The 21,594-nt window shown below is 40.2% G+C and overlaps 1 pseudogene; it reads left to right on the forward strand.

Moving 5' to 3' along the window:
• The first annotated feature begins 1,253 nt into the window (after positions 1–1,253).
• Positions 1,254–20,086, forward strand: LOC103707801 (annotated as a pseudogene).
• Positions 20,087–21,594: the final 1,508 nt, after the last annotated feature.

Genomic DNA, 21,594 nt, shown 5'->3' on the forward strand with positions numbered 1-21,594 from the left:
TTTTTTTTCTTCTAATGCTCTCAACCTCTGACCGACTTCCAAGTCTGGCTCAGCAAAAATATACTGGTGTTGACTCAAAAGGACATAGCTTAGCTCTGATACGCGGGACACTATACGCATTAAGGGAGCGGGGGGGTCATAATTCAAATCCATCTGCGCCCATTTGGCCGGCAATGAGGAATTCGATTCACGACCTCAGCCCTAATAACCTCATTGTTTTCCAAAGCTAGACCTCGGTACTCATTCATAGTCTTTTTTTTTTTTTTTGATCAATCGGACGGATCAAACCACATGTATGGAAATCAGAAACTAACATATTTAACAATTGAACAAAAATATTTGTCAAAGAAATTCATAATATAGAGTCAGTATGGTTGACTACATAAGATGCCATCCGATTGACTCGGCTATTAGCTTATATGCTATCTAATAGAGACTAACATGCTCATCATCCGCTAACAATCTCATAGAAAAAGATGGAGTTTGGATCTATAGCTGTTTTGAGAACAAAATTCTGAGTAGGGTCCAGTATGCCCTTGTTCATAGTAGGTACATGCAATTCAATATTAATCTCAAAGCGTGAATTGGCATTATTCACCTACTAATATGGTGTAGGACATACTGTATGCTCTGCATGGGCCACCAAACTGGATGATTCATTTCCTCATGTTGATATAGATTGATACAGTGCATGGTATGAGATCAATGTGGTCGACCATAACCAAGATTTGGAACCAGTTACGTGTTTAAAAATGGACAATTCAAATCAGATGACTTTGACGACTGGCAAGTAGAGTCATGTCGATGGAAGCTGACTATCGTGGAGTAGAGAGGAGAAAGAGTTATACATCAATTTTCCACCATGCACTATAATTAGACCACGTCCAAGCCATACCCACCATTAGTCGTTTCTTTCACCCACAGCGGAGTCCAAGTTATGGAGACCCAAGCCATCTAAGATCACAAGCAAGCAGAACTAATAAAGAAGACCAATGACCTTCTACGGCCGACGAAGTCTTTGGTCTAATTAGCTAAAAAAACCAGCTCCAGTTTCTTCCCGTGTTCCTAGTTCTCCCTCTCTCTCTCTCTATATATATGTGTGTGTTTGTGTGTGTGTGTGTGTGTGTGTGTGTGTGTGTAGAAGACATTACAGGTCTTTACAACCCAAGTCATTGCCTCAACAGAACACAGCACGAAACAATATAATGTTTCTCATGTGTTTTAAGTCCAGGGAGATTAATTACTCCACTTTGATGGGAAAGGTGGGAAATTGGTGCAAGGATTAGTTCTCTCAACTGCAATAGACTTGGGCAAGTGCCATGGGAATTCTGATGATTTGATTTCATAAATTGTTTTCCTTGCAGCAAAAGGTGGTGATTAGGGTCTACATGGCTGATGCAAAGAAGCGCTCCCAAGCCCTCGAAACTGCTGTTAAATTGCATGGTAGACCACGTACACTTACACCTTATGTTCAAAAAGATTTATCTTTGTTCTTCCTTTTATCTTAGGATAATATATGGTGCCTTAGGGGGCACCCCCAGTTATTTGAAAGAATGATGAAAGATCTATCCAGCTCACTTGGAACCTCAGTTGATGTTTGCTGGCCTATAGACATATTCGCTAGATGAACCATTGATAAGGCACATGATTTTATGATGTTCCACTTCATACGTTTTCAACTACAACTTTCATAGCACAATTCAGGTTTCATGATCATTTCATATTCTTTGTACTCCTCAGTCCTCACTGACCTATTGTTTTCGGTCATGAAAATCTGATAATTTTTTCTGGATAGCCTTTTTGAATAAGAGTTCTGCGCATAACAAACCACACTTGGGTGAGATAAGGTATGGAGGATGAAAACTTCTCTCTCAGTACTTCAACGCCTTACTTTCTCAGGCTACTCATTTTCTCTCATCTTTAAAATTTTCCATCTAATTTGCTATTTGATTTGGTTTCTTATCTAACTTTGGTAGATCTTGCCAAGTTGCTAGCATTGTTTCCCATACAATATTGGTAAATCTTAATATATAGGATTTTTTGCATGAATATCCTTCTAAAAATTTAAATTTGCATAAATATCCTCTTAAATTTATATTTATTTTTGTATCATCATAAAATACTGTTTTTGCACAAATGCCCATAATATAACGATTTTTTCTAACATCGTTAATAAAAAATATATTTATTTTAATTAAAATAAAATAAAATTTTGAAGTTACTTTTTTTTTCTCCATTGTGATCATCTTATAATTTTTTTTGCACATCTACCCATTAAGAGTATTTTAGTCATTTTAATTTGAAACTGTTAATTTTTTAACGATATTAGATAGTGTGGATACGTATGCAAAAATAAGGATAAAAAAAGAGTAGAATAGCAAAACAAGTGTTTTACGAGGGTGTATATGCAAATATCAATTTAGGAGGGTATTCATACAAAATTCAATATTTAGGAGGATATTCATGAAAAAATCGTAATATATATAATTGTTGTTATCCTTTTAAAGTTGCGACTTTTAAGCTTGGCTTACTGGTAGGTGTCATATCTGCATCCCTAGAAGGAGATGAGAATGATCGGATCGTCGTTGTCGGTGATGGAATTGATGCGGTTATGCTAATGATGAAAGTTAAGAAGAAAATGAAATTTGCAGAGCTGATTAGTGTGTCACCCTTTGAAGAGAAAGAGGAGGAGGAAACAAATATAACCAAGCCTGCAGTCATTTGCGACCATGGAGTTAGCATGATGCAACCATACATATATGTTCGTGAGCGTGACCCTTTCTGTGGCATCTTTTAGCAACTCTCTCGGCATTTATGTTGGTGGCATTTGGATTCTTTGAAATGAATAACAGACTGGTTTGCAGTACCAGTGATTAAAGTTCTTTTTGGCCTTCCTTGTTAATTTATGCTTACAATATAACTTATATGATGCAATGGTTAAGGTGATTGCTTGCGTTCTTCCAAAGTCAGGCCACCTCGTCTGCTTCCGAGTAGCCCATGATCCATGTTGCTTAAAATGAGAAAAAAATAAGGGTGCTAGACAAGATAAATGATGTAGAAATAGCTTTGTAGTGGGTTGGTCCAATCTTATAAAAAAAAAACTTATTGAGATTTTTTTCCTCCGAAGTAATTCGGGCTGGTTCCACGCTAAAGCTATTTTTTTGATATTTTAAGAATTCAGGTCGAGCCAAACATGTAGTCTGTTATATGTCTTGCTGGTTGCACTGGACCAATCCAAGAATCCTATATATTCAAATAGGCTCTGATATCTTTCTTTAAAAAGAGACATCAGTTAGGCTTCAAGGTGGATGCCTAGTTTAGTAAAGGGAGTATGTCACCAATATTTATATCAAGTGGTAGCAGAGGATTGACTGATGTTTCCAACCTACGCAGCTTGACTTTGGTTTGAAGTTAAGTTTGGAAAGAAAAAAAAGACCCTTGCAACCCAATTTATTTAGTCAAACAACCCCTGTGCTCAAGCAATGACACTTCTCTCAAGAGCAAAACGTGTATCATGAAAAAATCATTATGAGATAAACTTCCCACCTTTTCTAAAGAAAGGTAAAAGGAAGAAAAAGATTTGTAGTTGGCAGCATGGAATAAAAAGGAAGAATCTAAAATCATATAAAAAAGATTTAAGTCAAGGGAACAAGACCAAAATGATAAGTAATCACATAAATGCGGGATTACCTTTATAGAAAAGGTCCTTGAAGCATCTTATTAGTCAAAAGCTCCCCGAAATTCTCCACAACCTTGACCTTGTTTCCTAGGACATCAAGGAAGGTAAGAAAGTAATCCATTTCCGAAGGAAAGCCTGGTCTTAACCATGATACCACCCTCAAATCTTGTGAAATAGTTAAAAGCTTCTAAAATCTTTTATGGAAACTTTCACCTGGCAGTAAGATGCATGGAAGCTTGCAGAGCCTGAATGGAAGGAAGATAGAAGGTAGAGCATGCAATGCAAGAAGAAAACAGAGATTTGTGGTCTGATTTATTTCATGTATAGAGTTTTAGACAGCATCACAAAAACAGAAATAAAGTACAAGAGTTTTAAAAACAATTTTTCCATGAATTTTTTAGAGGAGATTTTTCTATGATTTTGCTGAATTTTGGAGGGACACTATCACGCCCATCCGACGGCCGAGCTGAGTACGTGACTGTCGGCCGCACATCTCTAGGGTTAACCTCGTAGGACATGCAAGGCTGTCTTTTTTATTCATCACATGTTATTCCAAACTCAAGCAATGACAGAAATAAATAATCTAATATATTTATTTAAGAGAAATAATTCCTAGTAATAAAGGCAGGTACAAATAAAATTTATTCAAAGGAAAGCTAATCAGAAATCTTCTAAACCTTAAACTTCTCAAAGCTCGACCCCATGCTCCATCTACTCTACTACATTTGTAAAAAAAATAGAAAAAGGGCAATGAGCTTACAGCTTAGTAGTGGGATCAAGCATAAAATAATTTTTTTTTCAAAATATAAACAATTTAACAATTCTAAGATCAGTAAGATGCATTTACCAACATAATTTTTTTTCAAAATATGCTATGCATAACTATCAAAAACTTTCTCTCAATTTTTGATGACTATGTCCACGATCAGCCCCATGACAAGGACCGAAAGAGACTAGCCCCGGAATATATAACATGCGATCCATCATATTTGTCAATAATCAACCCAACTGGCTAGGCCCGAAAGAAAAAGCTACCTCTAAATCACACAGCCACGTTTAACCTTGTGACAAGGCAAAGAGACTAGTTCTAAAAATAAAACATGCGATCCATCATCATTTGCCAATAATCAGCCCTAACTAGTTAGGCCCGAAAGAAAAAACTAGCTCTAAATCACACAGCTAATGTTTAACCTCGTGACAAGACAAAAGACTAATTTTGAAAATAAAACAAGAGATCCATCAGCGTGTGCCAGCGATCAGCCTCGCATGGCTAGGCTCGAAAGGACTCTCTGCAGCGATCAGCCCCGATTGGCTAAGCCCCGTTGGCTAGACCCGAATCATAGTCGAACCAGAGAGATTTTCATAATGCTCATAACAACCAATTTTTCATATAAACATAAATGTACTTATTTCAACAACATAAGCTGTACCAACCAGAATTTTCACATATTATTTTCAAAAATAGAAAATTTATTTTCTTTTAGAAATTCATGCAAAGTTAAAACACGAGTAATCATCCCTTTCCAAACATTATGCAGTATCAAATAGGGATATCATCTCATTTCAAGTTTTGCAATTATGCAAATAATTCATTATTTTCATAGTCATCCATAATTTATGCTTGATCCATAATTTTGAATCATCCTTTTAATGTCACATAATACTCATAATGATGCCTAATTTCCAAAATTTTCAATTTTCAATTATTTAAACATTTTTTTCATTCAAAATTATTAAATATGAATTTCAAATAAATACGTAGCACGAATTAGAAAATCACCAGAGGTGGAGGAAATTTACCATCCTAAGTAGATCAAATCCAAAATTCTTTATAGCAAGACTAACCACAACCTTTGGCATGAGGCCAGACCTCCTCTAAAATTGATGGCTTGATCAAAATAAATAACCATGTTAGCCTTCAATTAGGAAAGAGTAAGAGTGAGAAGAGAGAGATACTCGGTCTAAGACTCGGTTTGAGTCTGGTTTCCTAGGCCCGGTTTGTGTGGTCCGAGTCGACCATCAGGAAGAGGTTGAAATCTAGGCAGATTACGGAGCCAATCAAAAAATGGGTGCCTTCCTTTTTTTGAAAAATAATAAATAAGAAGAATATGGGAAGAAAAGGGAAGAATTTAAAAGAAGAAGAAACGAAGAAGGAAGAAGAAGAGAGGAAAGAACGAAAAGAGAAAGGAGGGACCATAAGGTGGGTGCTAGGGATCCGGAGGTTAAGCATGGTGGAGCCGATGGTGGAGGCGGCCTCGGCAACAACGGTGACAACTAGGGATGAAAGTAGCAGCCCGGGACGACCACGGTCTGAAAATAGGCGATTGAAGATCCAATTGAGTCAAAACTAGACGGATAGGAGCTCGGTTGAGGGAAAATGGAGGAGGAGGAAAGGGGAGCTCATCGGTGAGCGGCGATGATGATGAACCTCTGCCAACGGTGGCGATATCCGGTGAAGCACGAGCAGCAACGCTCAGTCCATGAAAATAGGGGAAAAAGTTTGAAGAAGAGGAAGAGATGATTTCGGACGCGCGGCTCAGCTAATGTGGCACGCTGGCCACCAGAAGAGAAGAAGAAGGAAAGAGCTTGGTGGTGGATCGAGTGGAAGGGAATCGAGATATTTATAGAGAGTTATGAGGAGAGGAGATAACCTCAGATCAGGACGGCCGTTCATCGGTTGCATTTGCCCCCAATGGCATCAGCCATTCGTACCGACCTCGGGAAGCTTCCGCCGACATCCTTATCCCCCAATGATGGCACTCGAGTGGAGGATTGTGATCCCTTATTCCAGCAATTTATTTTTTAAATTTTATTGAAATTTGGTGGTCTGCTGATTTTGATCGACAACAGGCTCAATCTATACCGATTTTACAGACTGAGCTTTCTCTCTCTTATCCATTTAATAAATATAGCGATACTAGTCCATTAATCATCATATACCCATGTACTTTGTTCGATATCAAGAGTATTCCACGTGTATGAGACCTCTCTTCCTTGGTCACTACTACTCTTCTGCCTTCCCTGTTTCAAGTGGTGCGCCATCCTCCTCATCCCAAAAAGTGACCACGCCATTGAGGTGCATACTCTCCTCCTCTTCTTCACTCTTCATTCTCTCTGTCCTAACCCATTTGAGGTCCTCTATTTCTTATTTCTTTTGTTTAATTGCTTTCACAAAAATACTGAAAATATTCAGGGAAGCTTTGGGAAGCTGATGTATTTTTTTATGTTACTTCATGAGATGAGCCCATCTCTTGATCTCACCTGGTTGCATCTCATGTCATACCTTTCGACATGGTTCGTGTGAAGAAGGGCTCTCTTATACATGCAAATCACCATTGGTTGTGCTAATCTTTGGATCTGCGCAGCGGGAATGATGGAGTTCGAGTGCTTTGAATTTTGTGTAAGGTGAATCTACGGTCATTCTTTCACGCGAAAAGATATCCTGCTTTTTCAACTAGTTGGAGGTTGCTTGAAATTGTGGCAATGTCAGGTTGACTAGGGCTGGAAATGGGCTCGGGCCAACTTGAAGCCATCTGGTCGAGCTGACTTTGGGTTGAGCTACGGTTAGGCCGAAAGATTTCAGGCCTAGTTTGGGCTTAATATAAACTATTTTTTTCGGGCTGGGTTGGGATATCATTAACCCGATCAAGACTCGAGCCCAAATAAGGTTTGACTGAAGCCAAAATTTTAGGCCCAAACCTAGCCTAATTTAGTTCCAAATGGTCAGTCCAACCTATTAGGCATTTTAGGCTTAATCGATTCCAAAATGGGTCCGTCAAAGTTCAAAATTAGTTCGCTAGGCTTTCTTATCTTGAGAGCTCATCCCAATCCCAAATCAAAACTCCATCAGGACCTAGGCTCTCCACTTCTCGACTTCTCATCTTCCACCTCCACCCCACTCCAAAGTCCATCTGGCAGTCCCTCATCACTATTCGCCAATATCGTCTTCCTTACTCATCCTCATCCTAGTATTCGTCGGTCGCCATTCGCCGGTCGCTCATCCGTATTCGCGATCTTTCATCTTCGTTTTCATCATGATTGACCCAGCCTAGCTACCGCCCCATTAAGCTCTCTGCTGGCGTTGAAGCCCCTCACCGTCAGCATTGCCATTGTGACTACCTCCTTGAGCAGTGTTGCCGTGCGAACTTCCTAGCCTACCATTGCTTCGCCTTTATCTCAATGCCGCTTAGGTACTTGGCTGGAGCCGGCCAGCCGGTTCTTGAGGCTGGGTCAACGATGGCAGATGCCGGAGGTTCATCCAAGGTGGTGGAGGAGGGTGCTCAGGTTTAGGCCAGCCCAGTTTTGGCCCAAACGTATATTCGGGCTAAGCTCAATCGGGTTCGAACTAGGCCTGGACTTGGTTTTCCAAAATTTTCGGGCCTAAGCTCGGCTAGAGCCTCAAAAAATTTCAAGCTAGGCTCAAGTAGGGGTGTGGCCGGCCTAGCTTGGCCTATTCAAGCCTTAGGTGTGATGCTTAGAATTTGCGGCTTAGGTTTGACAAATGGGACCTCTCTTACAAAATGTGGTCCATTTCCTTCCTGTGGAAGTTGCATGTTAGCAATAAGGAATAAAACAAGACCGACCGGTTGGTTTTGTGGTAATATTTTAAGACACTCAGCTGATGTTAGTTTCCGGTCCAAGGGAGATGGGGTTCGCACGTGACGCACTAGAAGAAATTAATTAAGACTGCGTCCCTTTCATACGATTTCGACTGCTCAAATTGGATTCATGTATGCGTTTGACCGTGGACCGGTCAGTCTGCTGAAGTCAAGTGATGGTTCATACCCCTTTTTATTCAATTTCTCCTCTCGTTCAAGGGCTTAGCAGTGAAGCATACGATGCTGGTTGGCTCTCTCGGGAAGACACTTAAGTCCCTGGGCCTATAAATTTCATTGGTAAGTCTTTTCAAATGCGAGGCCCACTTTTGACCCATGTTAAATCTAGATCTCTTTACATTCCAACCATGGTGTAATTTCAGCGAAATTCATGAAGGAGTTCAAAGGTTGCTTTCTGCATGAAAGGAATTTATGTGTTTGCTTTCACAGACACTGGAGTCAGTGCCAAGGTATAATTTCAGTGAAATTGATGTCAATCCTCTTCAAAGGTTGCTTTCTGCATAAATAAAAACCAAAGTTATAGAGAAACACACTTTCAACTTTGGGCCTGTTCCCAGGACACTCCCTCGATTTTAAAATTGTATTACGATCGAAATACCCTTCATATCAGTTTGTTTGTGAGATAAAGTCTTAGCATATATCTGAAAGACCTCTTAGTATATAGCCATACTTAAGGACCACTCAACGTACAAATCTCAAAGCACTCCAAATAGCTTTATTCATCTATCTGCACGGATATTAAAGTATCCTTAATATATGACCTATAGTTAAGGATACCTACCGTATAGATTTTAGAGTACTCTGAACACCTTTATTCATCCGACTGCACAAATCTGAAAACATCCATAATATATGGTCCATAGTTAAGGATCACCCACCATGTAGATCTCAAAATACTCCGAACCCTTTCACTCATGTACCTGTATAGACCTTAAAGCATTATGGCATATAGTGAACAATGACACATTGTCTATATCACAAGCACTTCGAACCTCTTCATTCATCCTTCTGCATATATCTTAAAGCATCATTAGTTATGACTCATTAGTTAAGAATTACCTGCTACACATATCTCAAAGCACACCGAACATTTTTATTCACCTGTCTAAACATCTCAAGCATCCTAAGTATGATCCACAGTGAAGGATCACCCACCACACAAATCTCAAAGCATCCTTAGTATATGGCTCATTGTAAGGATCACCACAGTACTAATCTCAAAGCACTCCGAACACCTTCATCTATCTATCTACTCAGATCTCAAAGCACTTTTGTATATGGTATATAGCATAGGATCACCCACATACAAATCTCAAAGCACTCCAAATCTCATCATTTATCCGCCTACACATATCTCGAAGCAACCTTAACATATGACCTTTAGTTAAGAATCACTTACCACACAAATCTCAAAGCACACAAAGCCTTCATTTATCTGCCTCCATAGAACTCAAAGCATCCTTACTAGATGGCCTATAGTAAGGATCACTCTCACACATATTTCAAAGCATTCTGAGCTCTTTTATTCATCCACCTGCACTGATCTCAAACCATCATTAATATATAACTTATAATTAAGAATTACATATCTCGAAGTACTCCAAATTTTTTCATACACCCCATTTGGAATAGGACGATAGAATTTGGTCATATTCAACAGCAAGCAATTCCGTCTGTCCCTCCAGGATAGTTTGGAACAGTTTATAAATTTGAAGAATCGGTGGAACTTTTCAAATGGATAAGGCATGTTTGGAACATATCCTAAGTCTGTTTGTTTTCAATTCAAAGTTGCAGGATTCGTCGAAATGGAGAGGCTGACTAAAGGAAGCAAATATGGAGTAGATTACCGCTCCTTTCTTTCTAATCATCTACTGAAAATATTGCCGTATTGACGCCGTTTATGGGGAAAGAATTCGCAGCCCTTGGCTAATCTAAAATTTCCTCCATCTGTCTCTCTCGATTTGGACTTTTACTTTAATTTCATAACATTTTTTATTCATCATCCGCGTAATCTTGTAACAACACTGTAATATTTATAAAATTTCCGTGTTCTTTCCGGAATCTTATTTGTTCCTATAGAATAGGAAGAAGATTTTAGATGAACATCTTATGCAACTTGAAATCCAACGTCTCCGAAACGTCTGTGTGTGCTGACTAGTTTTATAACAACTGGTCTAGCATTATGACGATATTTAACTAGCTTTATTCTTGAGATGAAAATACCCCTTCATCTTCTGTTCTTCTGCTCTTCCTTATTTCCAACCCTAAGTCCGGTTGTGTGCTGATTGGTTTTATAACAACTGGTCTAGCATTATGCCGGTATTTAACTAGCTTATTCTTGAGACGAAATACCCCTTCATCTTCGGTTCTTCCGCTCTTCCCTATTTCCAACCCTATGTCCGGCTGTGTGCTGACTGGCTTTTAATAACTGGTCTAGCATTATGCGATATTTAACCATCTTTATTCTTGAGATGAAAATACCCCTTCATCTCTGTTCTTCTGCTTTTCTCCTATTTCCAACCCTAAGTCTGGCTCTCTAACACACGATAATCCGTTCTCTATTTTCCCGCCATTAATCCATTCCCTCATCGGAAGAGATAACCCTTCCGCTCTTTCGCTCATCGCTCTTTCGGTAATCCCTAGTTTTCCTAGTTTACCTGAGGTACTTGAAGCGTCGATACTAGAAACTTTTTTTCTTGACTCTGGTTTCGCATACAGAGATTATTTTTTTACTACAAAATTGTCACCCATATTGTAGCTTCTCGTCATAGATGATGGTTAATATTTTAGTATCACATCAGGTTATTTCATCAAGGGTGATTTAATTTTTATATGGGCAAGCAGGGCTAAGATATCTTCATAGGAAACGCTTTAGTTAGCTTCACTATCTGGGATTTGAAACTAATCAGCCATGAGCTCTACAGGCTCTTTGATCGCCCATCACCATAGGCGCTTTTCAAAATTTTTCCCGTTCTCAATCTAATCCTACCTGATGCCATTTCTTAGGATAAATACTGCTCCCTGAAAAAGGCCAAGTAAATCATTATAATCGCCATCAAATTTAGAAGCCTCCAATGGCAAATAGCTATAGCAAGTTTCTTTTGACATTTTGGCAGTCCACCTACTAGTTATAATATTTTTAAATTTAAATTTCTGTCAAATTAATAAAATATTCTATGAAGGGGGATATGGTCAAACGATGCTACTATTAACCTTCCAAACAAATTAAAGAACCATAGCGATGCCATGGTTAACTAATTAGTGTTAGGACAAAACTAATTGTTGCCATAAAAAGTTTCAAAGCTCTTTAAAGAAGTGGAAAAGAAAGCTGATTGCCTGATGAGCACCATAATAGGATGAGGTAACCGTATTTGGAAGGTTTCTCCATTTTATTGTATACTAAAATAGGGCCTCAGCTTATAGAATTCTTCATTCATAATACGGACGCCAGTACTAATAATGTTATTATTAATTTGCTCAACCATTATTTAAGAAACGATATATTAAATTTAGTACTAGCATGCTCGACCATCCTTAAACCTTATTACTTAATATGTATTGAAGCCTTGTATTTAGTATAATGAGCTACAATTTTATTAAATTGTCATATTATATTTTAAAATAGTTTAAAAAATATACCCCATGCATGTATGAGACCATATTAATGATGTTGGTATTATAATAAATTTTTATTAGAGATTTTGGTGTAGAATCCTTCATTTGCTACATGAATACTAGTTTAATGATAAAAGTTTCTGCTTAATTAGTACTAAAATTCATTGCTCAATAGGCAATATAAATTTGGCTACGAAAATATTTTATTTTTATATTTATTGTATTATTATATTATATTTAAAAAAATAAAAAATAGAGAAAAAGTCATGCTTGCTGACATTTCTGATGGCGACGTTCATGACTAGAGTGCATGGACTCCAATATTATTGGTGCTAGTATTAGTAATTAAATTTTTTATAATTATTAAAAATTATTTTTCATATAAAAATGGACTGTAATTTTTATTTTCATTATAATTTATTATATTATTAAAAAATTGTACCAAGTGCATCCTATCGGATATGCGAGTTCATTTAGGTTTCATTTGGCAGGGCTGTTTGCAGTAAAGATTTTTAAAGTAAATTTTTATAAAAAGGTACGTATTATTTGGTAACTATATTTCTAAATATCGTAAAATTTTAATATATATTTATAATAAATAGAGATAGTATTTTTATATATAATAACTATAAAGTATATTGCATAGGATTATTCCCCAGAAACTCTTGGTGAAAAATTCCCCGCCATGCGTTCTGCCGTGTTCCACTTTTTGTTGTTAAACGGCGAAATTCCGCAGACCACGTGGGGCCGACAGTGACATCTCTCGCAGAGTCGCGGATTGCGCGTGTAAATCCCTCTTTTCATGCTAGGTTAAAAAACGAATCTAATAAATTGCCAGTAAGTTAATAGATGTCATTCGATCTCGAGATTCACGCCAACAAACCAAAACAGAAAAAACAAAGGCCGCCACAAGTTGCTAGAGAGCGCTGCACCGAGATCAGCTTCTCTTTTAACCGCAGAGATTTCTTACTCCTCGCACCACCGGTCTCCTGACTTCCTTCCTTTGAGGTAAAAAATTAGACACCTGTCGCGACCGAGCCCCCGATATATCTCCGCCCCGCAGCCCCTCTCCCCCCTCCTGCCCATTTCCGTTACCATCACGCTGGCCCCCAATGAGAGACTCTACTCTACTTCATCTCCTCTTTACCCTCTTACCTCTTTCTCGTCGTCTTCTCCGCCCCACCACCACCACCACACACCACCACCACTATTCTGCATGCTCCTCCACCGCCGCTGCCAGCAGTGCCCGCGGCGTTTAAGTCGGCCTGGTCCTTGACATGAACTCTCCGGTGGGGATGGTGTCGCGCACTCATCAACATGGCCCTCTCGGACTTCTACGCCGCCCGCCCAACTCCACCACCCGCATCATCCTCCTCCCCGCGACTCTGCCGGCGACGTCGTCTCTGCGCCGCCGCCGGTACCCCGATCTCTCCTCCACTTGCCACCCACTTACATACCCTTCCTTGCTTTTTCCGTCATTGACCGTTGGCTAACGGGCTACTGCTGACTGGTGCAGCTCTGGACCTGATGATACCACGAGGTGCACGCTGTCCTCGGTCCCAGAGGTCCGTGGAGGCGTCCTTCGTGCGGAGCTCGCAAGGCCCACGTCCCCGTGGTCTCCTCCTCCGCACCAGCCCCTTGCTCGCGCCTTCGCAAACGCCCTACTTCATCCGCGCCGCCCCTATCGATGCGCCCAGGTCGGTGCCCTCGCCGCCTCGTCCAGGCCTTCGGGTGGCGCCGCGTCGTCCCGTGTACGAGGAGTCCGACTACGGCACACCCTCATCCCCTTTCTCATCGACGCCCTCGATGCCGTCGGCGTCCAAGTCCCCTACCGCTGCGCCCTCCCCACCTCCGCCTCCGACGAGCGCATCTACGCGAGCTCTACAAGCTCATGACTCAGCAGCCCGCGTCTTCCTCGTACATGAACTCCCTTCGCCCGCCGTCTCCTCCGGTTCGCCGAGAACGCCAGCATGATGGCCGAGGGCTACGTCTGGATTGCACCGAGGGCTTCACCAGCCTTCTCCTCGTTCGATCCGGCGTCGTGCAGGACACCATGCAGGGGGTCCTGGGCGTTAGGCCTTTCGTCCCGCGATCCGGAGCGCTGCACGAATTCCGGCGCGGTGGAGGCGGGAGTTCTGGAAGGAGACCCCAATTGTACCGATGCCGACGCCGCCGAGCTCACCAATTTCGGGCTCTGGGCTACGACGCGGCCTGGGCCGTCGCGATGGCGGCCGAGAGTCGTCCGTCGGCCAAGTCGTCGCATCGAAACGGTTCGACGATTTTTCCAAGCTGGGGGTCTCCCGGACCGGCCGAAGCTGCTGCAGGCGATTTCGCAAACCGAATTCGATGGGCTCGGCGGGAAATTTCGGCTGGTAACGGGGAGCTAAACGTGTCGGCGTATGAAATAGTGAACGTGATCGGGGAGAAGGGGAAGAGGATCGGGTTCTGGACGGCCAGGTACGGGCTGACGCGACGATTGAATTGGAGCGCGAGAGCCGTACTCGGCGCGAGGCGGGCTGGGACCGGTGATATGGCGGGGGACTCCACGGCGGTGCCGAAAGGGTGGCAGATGCCGACGAGCGGGCGGAAGCTACGGATCGCGGTGCCGGGGCCGGTGGGCCGGGATTCCGTTCGTTCTTGAACGTGGAGAGGGATCGGCGAGCAACGAGACGAAGGCGAGCGGGTACGTGATCGATGTATTCGAGGCGGCGGTGAGGCAGCTCCCCTACGCTCTGCCGTTCGAGTATTGCCCTACCAGAACCCGAGGGGAAGAGCGCCGGGGATTACAACACCCTCGTCCGAGAAGTCTTTCTCGAGGTTGGTTGATTTCCTTTATTATTACTTTTCTTCTCGGACCAGTATTATTTTGACATCACGTGCGGAAACATCTATAGTTAAAATATAAACATTACTTCCTCTTCTCTCGATCTCTACCTAGGTTACATTTTGCCCACCAAAACTCTTTTAAGAAACAATCAGAAATCGCTGATTAGGTTCAATTAGTCAGTAGGATACCAGAAGTTATGTTGTTAGAAAACAACTCTTGCTGCACGCTTAATTGGGCAATTATGTTCTGCCCGTATGCCAACGTAGTCGTGGACTACAATTAGCTGTCTCTTCTCGTGGGCCGTCACTAAGACAGCGCATGTTGAATGAGATCCACAGGAAGAGATGAGATATGGGTGCATGCATATAAGGTATTCTTGCTTTCTTTAGCACCATCTAACCCTTCTCATGAGTTCAGTGATATGCAGTTGTCATCAGTTCTTTTTGTATAAAGTTTAGTATACATAAGAAGGATTGGATACATATGTGGAAAGCTCTTAAAATAGTTATTTTGTTCGGGCTGGTAGGAACAATAGTCACTAACAAGTATTAACCTAGCCCACCAACTTGACAACTCTGACCAGTTCTAAACATAGATTGAATGGTAAACTGGGTTTGGGTTAGATGCATGGTTGACCAATTAATGGCTGTCTGACTTCTGTATTCAAATTGACTTGATCAGGCCTTGCCGCAAGATTGATATTTAGGTCTATCACCTTGCTGTACTTTTAGGCAACATGCGCACTCAAAAGTCGGAGGTTCCATAAGCCTCTGTACTTGCACACGAGGATTTCCAAGAACTCGCTGCGCATTAGAAATATATTAGACTTCTTCTTAAATATTTTCGTAGCATAAGTGTCTGTTGAATAGAAGTGTACAGAAAAGACCCTCTCCAGTCGATATTTTTCCTCTCCTATTGGTTGTCTAGTTTATCCATACCACTCCGCTTCAAGGTACTAATGTTGAGAGATTCTTAACTCGTTACTCATTGACATGTATTTTTAGTGCATTGTTTCTAATGAATATTATGTTTTTTTTTAACTGCAAGTGAATTATTCTTCCATGTTTCCCATCAAATTTTGATTCAATGAGTTAGGAAAATAATGCATAATTTGTATTGTTTGTTGTAGATATTTTGTGTTTCTCTCTAGGTAAGTAAGCTGTTTTCATGGAATATACTGACATGAATATACTCAAAAGTTATATGTTTTTTGACAAAAAACATTTTATTTTGTTTTTCTGAGTTTATTATAAATTTTCATGACGGTACTTGATGAACAAATAGATGCATACCTTTCAAAAAGGGGAAAAAATTGAGGTTGATTTGCAACTTCCGCATGCTGAATTCCAAGTCAACTAGCCTCTTGACCAGAAAAATTGCTGTGACACGTTTCAGATGAATGTCATTCTTATTTCCTTGAAAAAGAAATCAATACACTCCTCATATAAATTCTTAAACAGAAAAAATAATTAAGGTTTGATTTGATTTGGTCAACTTAAAATAGCGAAAAATATGCATATTACCATGCTTTCTTATGATGGATGCACCCGCTCCTAGTTTTTTATGTTTAAATTATTAAGATATGCTCAAAGTCCTAGCTACGATTTCTAACCTAATCGGGATGAAGGCACCGGCGGCTTACACTAAAATAAGATTTCATAACTGCAACTTGATGACAGCTTTTTCGTCCTTTTGCCTCATTTTTTTTAGAGTCGCTTATTTGCTGAGGATTAGGATGAGGACACCGCTGCTCATATATGCACCATTACGATCCATCCATTTTTATTACCCATTCATTAAGCATGCCATTAGTGCACTGCTATAGAAATGAGTGGCTATAATTAATGATATGTACGACCATATAGTATATGCAGCATAGAGTATAGTTTTCTACTGTGACCGGAGCATAAGTGACATAAAAAGAACGAACTATCTGATACTTTTATCCTCAATGGTGCACTTATCCTCGCGGCCTAATGTTTATGAGTATAGGCAGTAAATGCATTTTCGAAGTAACAATTAATTGCTGGTTGAAGAGAGGGTCATATGATCCTTTGGAAAGCTTAAATTTGCCTGCTCTTCTCTTTTTTTCTGTATTTCAAATGATAACCAAGAGATGTTTTCTTTTTAAGATATAAGTTAGGATTTCCGAATTGTTTGCGTTGTATTTTATTTCACCTGTCCCTCTATTATAGTTATCATTGATTTTTTTTTTTGGTGAGAAATTTTTGTTGACTATACTTTTTTTTCTTTTTTCCTACAACCAAACGAGTTCTATTTTTTTATTTCGTTGGAGTTTTCTTAGAAGTTGGAAAGTACCATTTCTATAGGAAATAGTATCCTATAGAAATAAGATTTCCATATTTCATGAAAAAGAAAAATTTTAGGGGCATGAAAAGATACTTTCCTCCGGTTGGGAATTAGAGTTTTTTTTTTTCCAAAATACTCTTAGCCAGCAAAATCCATAGATAGATTTTCAGCAAAAAAAAAATCCATTAATAAAGTCTTTTTTCTTTATTAACGGATATAAGTATTTTATATAATTTTCCCCGCGCATCATATTCCAAGATCGATTTTTTCAAAAAAAATATTTTAGTGAGAAAAATTCTTTCTGCGAACCAAATGAGTCGACAGCGTATTTGAAGTGGAGATTCTTTCTCTTTAATTTTTAATATCATTTTATAAGCTTATTGCAGTGAGGTGTGGTTGGGTAGAAAGCCCCATTTACATATGAGGCTAACTAGATAGAAGCTCGCTGATTAGTTGTGTGTGTTATCACCGATCCACAGCTACATTGGTATAACTAACTTCATCATTCCAGCTATTGACGTAGCTACTATAAAATATATCAGATCATGGAGAAGATAAATGGTCACACAAATCACTTTATACCAAATAAAATGTGACAAGCACTTACCCGATACTAAATATACATAAAAGGCTAGCATCATATTCTAGTTACACTTAACTAGGTAGAACAATTCATACAACCAATTGAATAGGATCACCAGATATTCCAACCCCTACAGTATTAAAGTCCATAAGACCATAGCGTTTAACCATATATATATATATAATAGTGATAATAACATGCATGGTTTATGGCCATTTAATGCAAGTGGTGGTGGTCAATGCCTTTCGCAGAGGTATGATGCCGTGGTGGGGGACGTGACGATCACGGCAATCGATCCCAGTACGTGGACTTCACGCTGCCTTTCACAGACTCGCTCGTCACCATGGTGGTCTCAATCAAGGATGAGCACAGCAAGAATGCCTGGATTTTCCTCAAACCTTTGACTGCGAATCTGTGGTTGGCGAGCGGTGCCTTCTTTGTGTTCACTGGTATCGTTGTATGGGCTTTGGAGCACCGGATCAACGAGGAGTTCAGAGGCCCACGGAACCACCAGATTGGCACCGTCTTCTACTTCTCCTTCTCGACTCTCGTCTTTGCTCACAGTTCGTACTCTTCCTCCTCATCTAAAATTAACATGGATAATTTTGTTTTCATTTGCTCTGTAGCGTCCTCCTTAAAAATTTAAAATCCATTATTTAGTTTAATATCCAATGAGACATTTGTGATCTATAGTGTTTGAGAACATTAATTATAGGTTGCTCTGTTCTCTGTCTCTCATCGGCCGTGGTAATAATTTTTGAAACAAATGAAAACCTTTTGGTTCTAACAGATTCCAATTTTTTTAAGGTAAAGAAATATAGGAGGATTTATAATTCCGATCCCTGCCGGTAACATAATTTTGAATCCATTCCATTTGAATTGGTGCTTTCCTCCATCCCGATTATTGTGAAGAGACATCTACAATAATTAGCCTTGGACAATTTATTATTACATTAAATATGTCTTTTCTTAATTATAACATAGTAATTTCATCTCTACGTCCTATCAACCTCAATTCTTTCTACGTTCTAGTTTTGCTTACTAAAAGAAGTGTTTTCGTGCATTACTGAATTATTCTAATGTTGTTTCCCAGCTTCCCTACTGCATATGCTTTCCGTGCACAGCCATTCTCAGTTCTAGCAAGTGACGACTATGACAATTTTAGTAGCACTAACATGTTAACGGTGCGACGCCTAATTTTTGCGTCTTTTTGCATGGGAGTGCAGGGGGAGAACGTGGTGAGCAACCTATCAAGGTTTGTGGTGATCATATGGGTCTTTGTGGTGCTCATTTTGCAGTCCAGCTACACTGCTAGCCTGACCTCAATGCTCACAGTGCGACGGTTGACGCCGACTGTGACAGACTACAAAGAACTCAAAGACCGGGGAGAGTATGTGGGCTACCTTCAAGACTCCTTCGTGAAAGGTCAACTGTTGAAGTGGGGCTTTGATCAGTCGAAACTGAGGCCTTACAAATCCCCCCAACAATATGCGGACGCATTGGCAAAAGGAAGCAAAAATGGAGGTGTGACGGCAATAGTTGATGAGATCCCTACCTCAAAGTCTTCCTCAAAAGACCACTGCGATAATTACACCATGGCCGGCCCAAACCTACCAGACCGGTGGATTTGGCTTTGTGGGTCTCCCTCTCCCTCCCTCCCTCCCTCCCTCTCTCTCTCTCTCTAGCAATGAAGCACGCATGCTTGTGATGCCTTATGATGAAAATATCCTCATTGTTTTTGCTCTCTGATGCTCACGCAGGTCTTCCCAAAAGGCTCACCGTTGGTCCCAGACCTCTCAAGGGCGATCCTGAACATAACAGAGGGTGATGAGATGACCGAGATCGAAGGGAGGTGGTTCGGGGATCAGTCCAACTGCCCAACCCAAGGCAGCACCCTCTCTTCCAACAGTCTCGATTTTAAAAGCTTCTGGGGCCTCTTCCTCATCACTGGATTTGCTTCGACTGTATCCTTCCTCGTTTATTTGGTCTCCTTCTGCTACAAGAACAGACGTGCCTTGAAGACCATTTCCTCGCAGAGCTCTCTTAGATGGAGGCTTCACTCCATTGCCAGGCTCTTCGATGAGAGAGACCTCTCATCACATACATTTAAGAGAGCTGCGCTCGAGGATGGATCGACAAGGGGAAACAAAGATCCTCCCGCCTCTCCTCATCCCAACTATCCACAAAGCCCGATGAGTATTTCTAACCATACCTACGAGGAAGGAGCTACGCCAATGGAGCTTGAGACTGTGTGCCCAACCCCTGTCAGCCAGAGTCCGGAGCCACCACCGCGTGAGAGTCCTGAGGCAAGTGGCTGATGGTGCCTTTGTTCGCGTACTCAGACTGGGTGAAAGCTTGAGATTCTTGCATGGCAAACAAACTAGTGGTAGCTATATTGGCAGGATGGACTCAAGTTAGAGCTATATGAATTTGCTTTAAAAAAAAAAAAAAAAAAACTCGTGATTGCTAGACTTTAAGAGTGAAAGCTCCTCTACGTACATCCTGTTGAAATCAGTAAAGTTGGTTCTCCGAAATAGTCCGATTATATAGTTAATCTAGATTCATACAAAGATCATTTATGTACTTATCAATCTTTACATCTTTCTATAATGTATGCGCATTTTTCCATACAATCTTCATTACATGTAATTATTATGAATGTATATACTACAAGTCCCCATAAAGTCTATAAAATACCTTTCTATCGGTTCTATTTAAGAATACAACCAAAAGTTGATTGTTCTCCATTTTTGTATTGAGTTGCACGAATTAATTATTCACTCTGTGTGTAGCTTGCTTTTTTTCTTCACATTGTGGTTGGCGGTCTTGGGCTAGTGTGACTTTAGTTACACTATTATTTCTTACATGATAACAGAGTTACAAGAGTGGTAGCTGGTACGTGACAAGATCCTTTGATGAAGAAAATCAGCTGGTGCTCTAAGATGGATATGAGTTGTCTTATTAGTGGACTTAGTGTGGAATTGCTAAACCAGTCCAATTATAGAGTATGGAGAAAATGTATGGAGTCTTATCTTGTCGATGAAGACTTGTGGAGGGTTATGGATGGAGTTGATACAACAACTCTAGAAAATATTGTATAAAATGCTGAAGCTCTCAAGCGATGGAAGCAGAAAAATGCTGAGGCAGCAAGGTAGAATTCGTTTTGAAGCGATTTATTTCTCATGGGTTGTTTGATCATATTATATGGTGTAACTCTACAAGTGAAATATGGTAGAACCTTGACAGATTATTCAATAAAAAAGTTGGGGCTCAGATGCAAAGTTAGAGAATAAGTTGGCAAATACAGCATAAGGTGATCTCTTAATTGCCCAATTCTTTCTAAAAATTAAAAATATGTGTTCAAAAATTTCTCTTTTGGATATGAAGGAACCAATTTTTGAGGCACAATTGAAGCGTCATATTGTTTGTGGCTTGATATCAGAATACATTCCTTATGTTACATTAATCCAAGGATGGGCTCAACAACCATCCTTGGAAAAGTTTGAGAACCTCATGTCCTCACAATAATCCTTGGCGTAAGAAATGGCTGGTGTTTTAATAAAGCTTGAAGAAGGAAAAACTTTGCTCACTGGAAAGAAGACTTTTAAAGACAAAGAAAAGAAGAATAATTCAAGCATGAATAGTGATGCTGCTAATTCTTCAAATAAAGGTAACAAGAAGACCTTTAAGTATTATCGATGTGGTAACCATGGGCACATAAGAAGAAACTGTCATTTCAAGTTGAAAGAAAGCAATGTGGTTGAAACCCAAAAGTATGATAATTCTCAAATGAAGAAGAATAGGAAAAGTGCTTCATGGCTAAGACAACCACTGTTGATTCTATGGCTTCAATCAATTTTGATAATGACCAGATCATGGATTGTGGTTGTGGCCATTATTTTACTGGAGATGACTCAAAGTTCTCAAGTTTTTGTCACTATGAAAGAAAAGATTCTATTGTAAC

Source organism: Phoenix dactylifera, chromosome 1 (genome assembly GCF_009389715.1).
Source record: "Phoenix dactylifera cultivar Barhee BC4 chromosome 1, palm_55x_up_171113_PBpolish2nd_filt_p, whole genome shotgun sequence".
Taxonomy (NCBI): Eukaryota; Viridiplantae; Streptophyta; class Magnoliopsida; order Arecales; family Arecaceae; genus Phoenix; species Phoenix dactylifera.